This window comes from Callithrix jacchus, chromosome 5 (assembly GCF_049354715.1).
Source record: "Callithrix jacchus isolate 240 chromosome 5, calJac240_pri, whole genome shotgun sequence".
NCBI classification, from domain to species: Eukaryota; Metazoa; Chordata; class Mammalia; order Primates; family Cebidae; genus Callithrix; species Callithrix jacchus.
The window spans coordinates 122,832,661-122,845,876 of NC_133506.1; the positions used below are offsets into that span (position 1 = coordinate 122,832,661).

A 13,216-nucleotide genomic window follows, 5' to 3' on the forward strand; every position below is an offset into this window, starting at 1 on the left:
GGTGATTGAGAGACTGTGTGTGTGGGGGGGGGTGGCTATGTGTGATGTGTATTGGGAAAGGAGTCCATCATTTCATAAAACTAGAAAGCAGCACCTTCCCCAGAGCCAACATTTCAAATTACAGAAAAGATCAGGATTCTAAAAGCCCACCTTACCTCCTAATTCAAAGAGTGAGCCAGGCCCTTTGGCTGGGATCACGCCTGTAATCCCAGCACTTTGGAAGGCCGAGATGCATGGATCACTTGAGCTCAGGAGTTTGAAACCAGCCTGGGCAACATAGTGAAACCCCATCTCTACAGGAAATACAAAAATTAGCCAGGCGTAGTGGCATACACTTGTAGTCCCACCTATCTGGGAGGCTGAGGTGGGAGGATGGCTTGAACCCAGGAGGCAGAGGTTGCAGTGAGCCGAGATCGTGCCATTGCACTCCAGCCTGGGCAATAGAGCCAGAACCAGATGCTGTCTCAAAATAAAAAATAAAAATAAAAAAGTGAACCTAACCCTAATATAGACAGATTAAAACACCACCAAGGACACCACCACAAAGAGCAGCACTTCTGCCTCCTGCATCCCTGCATCCTCTGTCAAGATCACGGGAGTAGACAGGACACTTCTGTACTGTCACAGCCCAGCACACACGGCGAGGCCTGGAGAGCTGGTGTAGCCAGCTTGAGCATCACCTGCGGTTCCCCAGCCACATATAAGGCCACGAGATTAGCATTTCTTCACAGTAACTATTCTAGTCCTCTGAGAAGTCAGATTTAATTACATCTTCTCCTCCCTCCCAGGGTGGTTTCAATTAGGCCTGTGCCCTAAGAACCGGGGTTCCTCCTTATTGCTCATCAGGAAGCCTTCTACTCCAAGGTAATTCTTCTTAATGGCCTCTGGACTCCAATATGTGGATTCTCCAGGGTCAGGATCAACCTGGATCAGCTGTTCCCCGCCAGCCTTGATGTGTGAATGCTGGATGCCATTTGGAGTGTGACAGAGCTCTTGTTTTTACTCCCAACTGCTTGCCGTCCTCCATGGGTTTCCCATCTGGAAGCACTTCTGGATCAGTGAAGACTCCATTAAACCACAGGGAGCTCCCGCTGAAGGTAACCAGAGGGACAGTGACACAGGCTTCATTCAGAAGTCCCACCCTAGGAGGGACAGCTAAGGGGCAGAGCATTTGACAGCAGAAGCCCCACCCTGGGTCAATGTCAAGGACATAGCATCCAAAGGTGACATCTGGATGACAAATTCGGGGCAGGTACACATTGCTACAAACTCCAGTGCCTAAGAGAGAGAGAGAGAGAGTGTGTGTGTGTGTGGCGGGGAGTGGTGTGTTCTGATGTTCTGAGTAGCGGGGAAAGGTGTTCAAGGACTCTATAAACTGAGTGGGATTTTCTAAAATGCTAAGAAAAGAAACAAGTAGGGAAGGAAATTATATTTTGCCCTTACAAGTTTTATTGTCTCCACAGGTGCAAACAAGGGCTTCAGAGGTGGGAATACCTTTTGACAAATAATTCACAATCACAACTGCTAAAATTAAACTCCTACACAGGCAAACAAGAGGAAAATTCTCCCCTCAATTACTGCCAACACACTTCTCCAAATCCACTGAACCTCAGCCTCAAAGACAAGCCTTGTGAAACTCCTACCCTAATTCAAGGAAACTGCAAACCTGATAACATCCAGGAGAAGGGATGTTCCCTGGAAGGTCCTAAGAAGGAGGGCTCTGAGTCCTGATCCCTCATTCCCAAAGCAGCCTAGCTCTGAGAATTGCTCCAAGGAACCATCTGACAAGAGGTCTCTGAGAATCCACACCCCCCCATCCATTATAGATGCACCCCTAAGAAATAAAAGGCTGCCAATTAAACTATGACAGACCATCATGTAAGACACCTCTGGATTCCAGAACGTTGAACTGTGAAAGCACACACATCTGGAATTCTATGAGAGATGGTGGCAAGCCCGTTTTTCTCTATTCAAAGTGTCCTGACTACAGGAACCAGACCCTGTTCAACTCTTTATCCAGAACCTAAAGAGCCAGGTCAGCAGCCAGGGATCCGTCAGCAAATATATCTGTGATAACTTGGATGGTCTGACATCTCGCCCCTTTGAACCCATGAATATTTACTAAGCTTTGTGCTAACATCGGTACTAGGAACTGGCATTTGAGTCACAATTATCTGGTCAGGTTTTATCTTTATCATCCCCCACTTGTAGAATGGGAAACACACTCAGAAAGACTCAACAGCCTTCTGAGGTCTCAACTCAAGTCTGCCTGGGTCCAAAACCATCATTAGATTTCCTAACGGCCTGCATCTCTGGGTTAAGTCTGTGCTCAAATGAAGTGGGTACCTATTCACACACTTCTCCTCCTCCCCTGGTATCTTGCCAGCCTAATTCACGGCCTCTGGCAAGCAGAGAATATTCTTTTTCATTAGGTGTGGGTGGTCAGGAATTTAATATTAGCTAAACTTCTCTCCCCCTGCCCTTTCCCTCCATCCTCTGTGGTCTTTACCGCTCTCATTAAATGGGCCACACATGTCACAGTGAGAACTACCATTCAGTAGCAAGTCAGTTACCAAGGGCCCATCCCATTTCAGGACAGACAGCACAGCAGGCTCTGTGTGGACTCAGTTTGATACAGTCCAACATGCCACAATGTCACTTATCATAACAGGCATTAACTTGCAGTGAAGAAAAGGGTATAATGTGTTGAGTGGGTTATTGAGTCAAGTTCATTCTTCCATAAACTCTCAGGGGCACACTCGACAGCCAGAGCAAACGAGCTTCCTGTTTAATATGCATGGACATCTAAGAAGCCTTGCTTTATTTCTTAGCCTCCAGGTTCCAAGGCTAGATTTCTTTCTAGAAGTAACTAATGCCAACAACCTCATCATAGCTTCCCCCTAAGTTACTTCCCATTCATGATTTTCTAGCCTCCAGTCAGAATGCAGCTGGTGAGGGACCGGCCCCTTCATCACTATAACATTGAACAGACAGGCATAGAAACATTTCAGAAAGAGCAGTCCCTGTATCAAAAACCAGAACCAGAAGGTCTTGGTTACAGACCCTAATGGACCACTTGCAACAACGGGGCAAGTGTCTGAACATCTCTGAGCCTTAGCTGTGTGTCTATAAAGTAAGGTTTCTACTAACCAATAGGAGTCCATGCAATCACATGAGATATGACGTTTGTAGCTGCACAAAAGTGGCTCCACAAATGTCAGCTGATCACCACAGAGACGAGTCACCATGGGTCCAGGTCAACAATGGCAGTGTTTGTTCTCACCTTTTGGGACCCATAGTTACTGGCTCTTATACAAACAGGGACCCAGGAATTGCTCATAACCCCTCAATTCCAGAAGTTACAAAAGAGAAAAGTGAGTACATGTATGTAAGAAAAGGCAAAAATGGATATGAAACACAAAAATCTGATAAATCACTAAGTACTTATATGTGCAATGGGTTGGGGTTCAATGGTAAATAAAAAAACAGACCCTGGTCTCGCTAAGCTTGCAGGCTAACGGGAGAGGTGAATATGAATTCGTTATAAAACAAAATTCTGCATTTCAGCTAGGATGGAGGCTACGAAGCAAAAGGATGGGTGACAGGAGAGGGGGGGAGGCAAGGTCATAGCACCTAGAGAATAACGGGGGTAATGAGGACAGGGCAGCTGATGATACCAGGCCTTGCAGGCCAGCTTAAGGATTGTGGACTTCCTCGAAGAAATGAGAAGCCTCTAAATGATTCCAGACAGGAAGCACGAGGTGTGGCTGCGAAGGTTAAAGATCACTCTGTGAAGCAGAAAAGGGATTGAAGGAGAGGGGACAACAGGAATGGGAGGCCAGGCGAGGAACTGGCGGATGGGTTTCCGAAGAGATACTAAGATCGTGATGTTACAGGTGGGTGCAGTGGCACACGCCTGTAATCTCAGCACTTTCAGAGGCCCAGTCAGGCAGATCACTTGCAGTCAGGAGTTCAAGACCAGCCTGAACAATGTGGTAAAACCCTGTGTCTACTAAATTAAAAAAAAAAAAAAATAGCCAGGTATGGTGGTGGGCACCTGTAGTTCCAGCTACTCCGGAGACTGAGGCAGGAGAATCACTTGAATCCAGGAGGCAGAGGTCACAGTGAGCTAAGATCGTGCCACTGCACTCCAGCCTAGGCAACAGAGTGAGACTCCGCTTCAAAAAATAAAGAGAGACTCACATCATGAAAAACTATGCTATATAAAAAAAAAATTCCTTGGCAGAGTTAGGAACCTAAAGCCAAATTGTCTGGAACCTGGGCACAGTCCTGTGTGACATTTCCATCTGTCCACCCATCCATCATCCACCCACATTTATCAGTGGAGGGAAATGCTGTAGTATAAACATCTCTGGGACTATCACCCAGAGAAGACACCATTAGCATCTATTATGGTATAAATATACAATACATCACAGCTTTCAGATGGTCTAAGAGGAAAAATCATTTCAGTGTAAATTACATGTTCCCTGTCTTCACCTGAAAAGAATTTTTTTTTTTTTTTTTTTTTTTAGAACAAAAACAACACGAAAACTGGCTACAGTCGAAAACACAGCACAGAAGCAATCTGTGCCTCCTTTAGAACGGGGCTCACAGGTGTTGCTTCCACTCAAAAGAGATGCACAGAAGTCCCCAGCACGCCCAGAAACCACCTGAAGAGGGGAAGCGGCTCTGAGAGGAGAGTCGTACGAAGCGTACGAAAATAAACATTTTCAAGGGTTTTCAAATACATGAGCAAACAGATGGGGCTTCAGTTCATTTTTAGAAACAGAAGCAGACTTTGAAGTGAAAGGGGAAGTAGGTTTCCCCCTCAGGGATCCATGCTCTCCCTCCACTAAGGAAAGAGGAGGCAGCTAGAACTGTGAGCTTAAGGGCACCCCAATCTTTTCTTTTTTTTTTTTGAAACAGGGCCTTGTTCTGTCATCCAAGCTGGAATGCAGTAGTGTGATCACAGCTCACTGCAACCTCGAACTCCTGGCCTCAAGCCATCTTTCTGCCTCAGCCTCCTGAGGAGCTTGGCACCACAGGTATGTACCATCATGCCTGCATACCTGGCTAATTTACTCTTTTTTAAAAATAGAGTTAGGCTTTGTCTCCCATGCTAGAGTACAGTGACACAATTTGGGCTCACTGCAACCTCCACCTCCCAGGTTCAAGCAATTCTTGTGCCTCAGCTTCTTTGAGTAGCTGGGATGACAGGTGCCTGACACCATGCCCAGCTAATTTTTTGTATTTTTAGTAGAGACAGGGTTTTACCATGTTGGCCAGGCTGGTCTTGAACTCTTAAGCTCTGCCCACCTTGGCCTTCCAAAGTGCTGGGATTACAGGCATGAGCCACCATGCCCAGCCCTGGCTAATTTACTTTTTGTAGAAGTAGGGTCTTACTGTATTGCCAGGGCTGGTCTCAAATTCCTGGGCTCAAGTAATCCTCCCACCTCAGCCTCCCAAGTGCTGGGATTCCAAGCATGAGTCATCACACCCAACTCATCTTTTAAACACTGCTGTCTGGAAAAGCGTCCCTCACTAGCCCACCTTCGATCTGTGGGTTGTCCAGGCCTCAAAAAAGCCCCCTCAACCACCAGTCCCATTAGGTAACACCCTGCCTGGTTATACTATGCACTTGCGGTGTCTTATAGTTCTGCCTGTCACTAATTGCCACTGTGGTTCTATCCGTATTTGGAGATTTCCTGAAAACCCATCTCCCTGCTACACTCTAAGCTCTGAAGGGGCAGGGGCCTCTTCTCTTCAGTCTACCATAGGACTGGCAGGAGCTGGAGACATGTGTGCTGACTTCCTGAATAACCCAATTCATTCAAAGTAATTATGTTTATAAAATACAGAGAGAAAAACAAATGAAGATAGGCTGTAAGTTAGGCACCGCCTTTGGCTACAGAGGATCAGTTCTTTCTTTCCATCCTGTAGCTTTAGGGGACTGGTGGAGGTGGCGGCTCTTGAAACCATGGGGCCTGAACTCACTTTTGGCTGTTTTTATTCACCCTGTCAGTCACTTGAGTTTAATCAATTCAATGTGGTCACAACCACTGAGAAGTCAATGACTTGTATCTAGGATTTTAGAACTTGGTGCTTCTGGCATTTCACAGGAAATAAATAAAAGCTTACAGTAAGCAATCTTCTTAACACATCTTGGGAGGGGGAAAAAAATCCCAAGACTCTTAATTCAAAGCACTCAACTTCTTCCTGGGAGTGACTTAGGAAATCCATCAGCGGAGGAGGCAGTTGCACTCATTATGGGATTTCCAGGGCATGTGGGCACAAAGACAAAAAAGAGCCTTGTTTTACTTTTCAAAATATGGCAATGCTGATTCCCTTTCTCTGCCTATGCTATCCAGGTCCTTAAGGTCAAATGCACAAAAGATTTTCTCGGCAAGTGATGAAGAATAGTGCTTCTTGCCAAAAAGAACATCAGCCAAATACTATAGTATCCTTTGGCAAATGCACCATGACCTATAGTATCCTTTGGCAAAATGCAGACAAGCAGAGACTCCAGGTGTCCTAATCTCCAATTGTGGTCTTCCAGAAACTGCCAACAGGAAGGATCTTACACTGTAAAGCACAGAGAACAAGGAGCCCCATAAGAGCTGCAAAGCTATCTGAGAGAGACGTATTTTGGAACAGGACAGCCCAGCCCATGCCATTTATGGAAACGGTAGAGCAACACAACTTTTTTTCACCTATAAAATGTGGGTAACAGGCCGGGCATTGGCTCATGCCTGTAATCCCAGCACTTTAGGAGGCAGAGGTGGGTGAATCACGAGGTCAGGAGTTTGAGACCAGCCTGGCCAACGTGGTGAAACTCCGTCTCTATTAAAAAATACAAAAAATAGCCAGGTGTGGTGGCACATGCCTGTAGTCCCAGCTACTTGGGAGGCTGAGGCAGAAGAATTGCTTGAACCTGGGAGGCGGAGGTTGCAGTGAGCCAAGATTGTGCCACTGCACTCTAGCCTGGGTGACAGAGCAAGACTCTGCCTCAAAAAAACAAAACAAAACAAAAAAAACAAAGTGGGTAACAGTAGTATCTAATGTATTACAGGCTGTTGGGAGGGTTGAATGAAATTAAACAAGACACAGAATATAAGTGCTCAGTACAATGTCTTATGCACTGAGGTCTTCAAAGAACGTTAATGCTGACAATAATGAGGACAGGCCATTATTCCTACCTCTGCTGGGAGGGGATGTTTCATTCTCTGATCTCCCCTCAATCACTGATATGGTTTGACTGTGTCCCCACCCAAATGTCATCTTGAATTGTAGTTCCCATAATCCCCACATGTCGTGGGAGGGACCAGGTGGAGATAACTAAATCATAGTTTCCTCCGTCCTGTCCTCATTATAGTGTTAGTCCTCACCAGATCTGATGGTTTTACAAGGGGCTTCCCCCTTTGCTGGGCACTTATTCATTCTCCTTCCTGCTGGCCTGTAAAGAAGGACATGTTTGCTTCCCCTTCCTCCATGATTGTGAGTTTCCTGAGGCCTCCCCAGGCATGCAGAAGCATGAGTCAACTAAAACTCTTTCCTTTATGAAGTACCCGGTCTCAGGCAGTATCTTTGCAGCAACATGAGAACAGACTAATACAATCATCTCCTCTTCTCAGTCTGTTTTAAATGAAATAACTGGTTCTTAAGAATGATATTCCATGAATGTTCAAAGTCAACTCAACAGAGTTCTCAAACAACTTGTTTTTCCCTAAAGCAAGCCATTATTTGAGTTTTTTATGGCCAGGAAAAAGCCAGTTGGATGTTCACAGGCTTGGGTTCATGATCTCACAGCACTCAACTCATTTCACAAAGACATGACATCACCAACTGGAAACATGAGAGCTACCCATGGTAGGAGACACTGAAACACCGGGAATCACCCTTAACCTACTGAGCTGCTTTGCTGATAGAGGAACTAAAAGAATACAATTCCTCAGGACTGTAACTGCCACGCAAGCATGAGGTCCTGAGGTCACCAGATCCTCGAATCCTGCAGGCCTTTCTCAACCACAGTCACACAAGATGAGGGGTAGAGAGAAGGGGGACCCGTTCAGAACAGAGACCCCTCAGCTCTTCTGCTGCCGGAGCCCTGTTCTTTCAGGACACTGTTCCCCATCCTCTTTGAGGGTTTGGGAGTTTCTCTTTTCCACACACCTCGCAATCTCCAATGGGCTATATAAAGGGCAGAGTAGCACCTAGTCCAGAATCCTTGCATATACTTGCAAAATCACTTATTTACTGCTGGTATGTCAAATATGAAGAGAACCTGTTAAAAGGTATTTTTAGATATAAGTCAGTTCTTAGAAATGATGTGCAGAAAACTAAGCAGAAGCAGAGAGGGAGATGAGTTCACTTATATGGGTTTGAACTGTCTAAGAAAATATCCAACTCATTTTGGCTAATCTCCAATTTGAAGCCAGAAAAAAAAAAAAAAGGAAAACTTGAAACAACTACCCAGTTCCTTCTGGGATTAGCAGCATCCTGACTCAGGTTATTCTCGGGTTTTCTGTTCCTAAATTGTGTCTGCTCAAGGGACCGCCAAGCTAGCAGGCAGATCCTCTGGCCCCGGGACTCTGCTCCAACCAAAAGACACCATTATCAGTCAGCGGGAAAAAGCAAATCCTTTGCAAACTATTTCCAAACTTCCTGGGAGACGTGACCTCTTTGAAGTAAAAGCTTTTTAAAACTCCCTGAATTACTTTCTCCCAATACTTAGAAGCAGTATGAATAAAAAACTTATCATTTGAAAACAAACACACACACACACTGGGAGCTTCCTAAGGTTGGAGAAGTATCGACATTTATACAAGTCACAAGCAGTATTTATGACAATGGAGAAAATCTATTTACAGGCCTGTGGCTGCCCCTGGAGCCAGATTTCTCCAACTGCACACACCTCGCCACCACTGTTGGCCAAACAGGTCCTCTCCTCCTGCTCAGCAGCGCCTTTCTCCTCTGTGTTCATCACGCTGCCAACTCCCCACCTGGTGTCCCACATGTATTACCACCTCCATTTGTATTTCTAATTTCCTGGCCCTCTATTAGTTCTTGTCATAAAGCTTTTAAATTCTCAACTCCTGGCTTCGTTTGCTCTGCTGCCTCTTCCAAGCACCACTCCATCTTCTTCCTATCATCTCCCATCATGATTCCCATATCCCATAAACTCTGGTTTCTCAATCATCCCACAGCTGAACGGCTCTAGCATGTTTAATAATATTCAAGTCTAATCAGTGGTACATTATGTTAGCCTCAATTTTCACTCAATTCTCATTGTATCTGACTTATAAGACATCTTTAAAAAAAAAAATTCCTTCCTTGGTTTCCATGACAACACAGTCTCTCCATTTGCCTCTTAATTCTCCAGTTATTCACTGTCTGTGTCTTTCTTGGATTTCTCATTGTGCTCCCACCAATCCACAGAAGTATTCTCCAAGGCACAGCATTGAGCTCCATTTGCACTGATCCTCCCTTTATCAAGCCCTGAGTTCACTCCATTGGCAAGATCCTTTCTTCTCAGACTTTCATCAGCCACCTCTCTGTGACTGATTCCCAAATCTAGAGTTGTCCTCACTCCCAGAACTGGTTTCACATCTATGAGTCTGATTTTCAATACAATGAATACTCAGAGTAATATAAGTACTGGCAGTCAGCGGGTACTTACCACATGCCAGGCACTGTTCTAACCATTTCACACATGCTCTTTCAATACTTGTCACCACCTTATGAGGTAGGTGCTATTTTCACCCTCATAAATGGGGCAAGACAGAGAGACATTCATGTGGTCAAGGTTGCAAAGGTAGTAACTGGTAGAACCCAGGTTTGACTCAGGTGATTGGAGTCCAGAATCCAAACTTCAGGGATCCAAACTGCCTCTCCTGTTTTGAAGAACGCTAATGACTTCCTCCTCCTACGTCATCCATCTCAGCTTCCACATGACTTTCATTTAACATCAATGCCATCCATTCTCTTGATTTTCAAGCACTGAAGACTTGGAATTATTTTTCTTCACTCTTTTTCTTTACCATCCAATTATTGAATAAATCCTGGTAACTTTTCTCCATAATGCCTGGGACCCCCCCACTTTTCCCCTGCCAGCCATCATCAGTTTCCATCCATTTCATCATGGATCAACTCAGAAGCTATAGTGGTTTCCTCTCACCCATGATGACAAAGCTACCTCCCTTATCTTATAATTCGGCCTCTCCAATCCTAACCTCACCACTAGGTTCAACAGAGCGTGGGTCCTTCACAATGGTCATGTCAAACACGCCATCTCATTCATTCTTAGCTCTATGCCTGCATCCACTTAACTCATGCCATCCTCTCTGAGAAGCTCTCTTCACTGTTTTTGTCTTTAAGATACAGCTTAAGATCACCACCCCACTGAAAAGTCCTCCATACTTGCTTATCAGAACCACCCCACAGACTTTGTGCCTCAGGTGCCTTGTTTTAAACACATCTTTCCACATTTCTTTCTGCCAGTGCCTTAGGATCTCTCTCCAATTTTATATAACATTTTTCCTCCCCACCAAATCTGCAGACACCTCTTCTTTGGTACTCCTCCTCCTCTCCCTCCTCTCTCCCAGAGTCTAGTCCAGGGCTAAGTAAAAGGCTACCTGCTTGTTTTGTTTTGAGATGGAGTCTTACTCTGTTGCCCAGGCTTGAGTGCAGTGGCATGATCCCAGCTCACTGCTACCTCCACGCCCCCCCCACAACCTGGGTTCAAGTGATTCTCCTGCCTCAGCCTCCCCAAATATCTGGAATTAGAGGCTCCTGCCACTGTGCCCAGCTAATTTTTGTATTTTTAGTAGAGATAGGGTTTCGCCATCTTGGCCAGGCTGATCTTAAACTCCTAACTTCATGATCCACCCACCTTGGCCTCCCAAAGTACTGGGATTACAGGCATGAGCCACCACACCCAGCCAAGGTTATCTGTTTTTATGCAACATAGTTACCTCTCGTAGGTGGCATCTGTGATCCCGTGAGCGCGTCTCACAATTGCCAACAAGAACGCAGCACACAAGCACTATCACACCCACGTGACAAAACACAGGCTGCGTGGTACTACAGCCTTATTGCCACAACATTTTGAGCTTTTTGACAACATAAACTACACTGAAAAAGAAGTCAGACCAAGGAAAGAAAAGTCTCACATTGTGCTGGTTAGTTCGTGTGGCAAGATACAGTGACAGCACCTTAACGGGGCGGAGGGGGGGGATTAGGAAGGCACCAGACAGAGAGGGCCAGCACTAGCCCCTAGCAAAAGCTTCTATCACATTCTGAATTCAAGCACATTAGACCCCACGGTAAAAGCCTGGCCTTTGAATTTATTTATTTCATTCACACATCAAAGGTTACTCACAAGAATACAAACAGCTAAGTAGAAATAAAGGTGAAAATCAGCATTAGAGAAAATGTCGATGAAACCAGAGTCAAGTTTGAGAGACAAGACTAATGTAGATATTCAAGCCAGGATTTCGGGAGTGGTCACAGCTTTGTGAATGTTAACGGGATAGTTACTGTGTTCTAGGAAGGCTCTCAGCCCTTGACATAATTATTGTACTTCATCTTCACAATAACCCCATGAGGTAGGTGGTAATTACTGTAACTGACGAATTGTTATTATGACTATTGGGTGCTATCTTTCTAACCAGGGCACAGAGAAGTTAAGCAAGCTGTCTGGGTCATGCAGCTAACAAGCCAAGGAACCAAAGTTTGAACCTGGGCAATCTGACTCCAAGGCCACGTCTAGGAAGAAAGGCATGCCTAGGAATGAAGCAGCAGCCACAAATCTGGCTCCACGCTCCCAGATCAGCATAGCAAAGGAGGAAACCGTCAAAATGCCAGTGTCGACTACAGAAACGGGGAGTTTACTAAAACAACTCCAGCAGCAGTGGCTGGAATGAGTCAAGCATCCTCCTGTTGCTGACCTCTCCCTGTTCACCCAAGGACAGGATCTATAAGCTCAGATCAGTCCATTATCCAGGTTTCACAAATCATCATTGAAAGCCATAGTTTTCCTTTCATTCAGATCCCTCTCAGCACTGTAAGGCCCATGATGTCTTCACAAGGTCTACAAACACTGCATTTGATAAACCACATTGTAAAGTCTAGTCATGACAGGCTGTCTCCCATTCACACTCCCACCCCACCCTTGATGGTATTAAACTGCCAGCCCCAACAAGAGATGGGGAGGTCAGCACCAGAAAGCCACTGCTTAGGGGATAAATCACAGCCCAATCCTGCCTTCTCTCCCGGTTAAACTGCTCCAAACCTCAAGGCTCAAGCAGAAATAGGACCCATTTCCCCCAGAGCTCCTGCTGGCACCTGACAAGCCCAGGGTGAAAGGAAGAGGCCCAAGAAGAATGTGGCAGGAGAGAAAGAGCTTGGGCTGAGGGAAGCTGGAAGTCACGGTCCATCCTCGCTCTCCTGCTCCTGGCTCAGGAGATTCACCTGCGTGCACCCTACCTGCTCCATCCACAAACTGAGGAAGCCTGACCAGGGCAAGGCCTATTGATGAGGGAGACAGAGGGTGCTCAGGGAAACTCAGTTAATCACCAGGTGCCCAGGCCTTCCCGCTGGAGGTTTAAGTGAGATGTTTCAGAAACTCCTGAGGTGGGCTGGGCGCAGTGGTTCACGCCTGTAATCCCAGCACTTTGGGAGGCCAAGACAGCTAGATCATTTGAGCTCAGGGACTCGAGACCACTGTGAGCAACATGGTGAAACGCAGTCTCTACTAAAATACAAAAAATGGGCAGGGCGTGGTGATAGGCACCTATAGTCCCAGATACTTGGGAGGCTGAGGCAGGAGAACTGCTTGAACCCGAGAGGCAGAGGCTGGAGTGACCCGAGAGAGCACCACTGCACTCCGGCCTGGGCAACAAAGTCAGACTCTGTCTCTATTGGGGGGTGGGGGAACTCCTCGGGTAAACTTCTGGGCTGGAGGAACTCAAGATCCGTCCCTGCTTCTTTAGCTCCTTGTGCTTAAAACAAGCAAACACGCATCTTCATTTGGTGTTTCAGAGAAAGGAGAGCAAAAGAGGAAGGGGGAGGGACCCACGATAACTCAATAGGGAGAGAGGCTGCTCTTAACTATGTTTATAGGAAACTTCAGTGGAGGTAATTTCATTTCAAGATGCCTCCAGGGCCGCTGCTGCGGGAAGCTCTGGGCCCTGGGGTTTCCTCCACCCTACTGGGA

General features: G+C 46.1%; 1 protein-coding gene across 4 annotated transcripts in view; it reads right to left on the minus strand.

The window, feature by feature from the left end:
- Positions 1-13,216, minus strand: part of PRKCA (protein kinase C alpha) — a 490,912-nt gene that overhangs the window by 346,571 nt on the left and 131,125 nt on the right. The window lies entirely within an intron of this gene.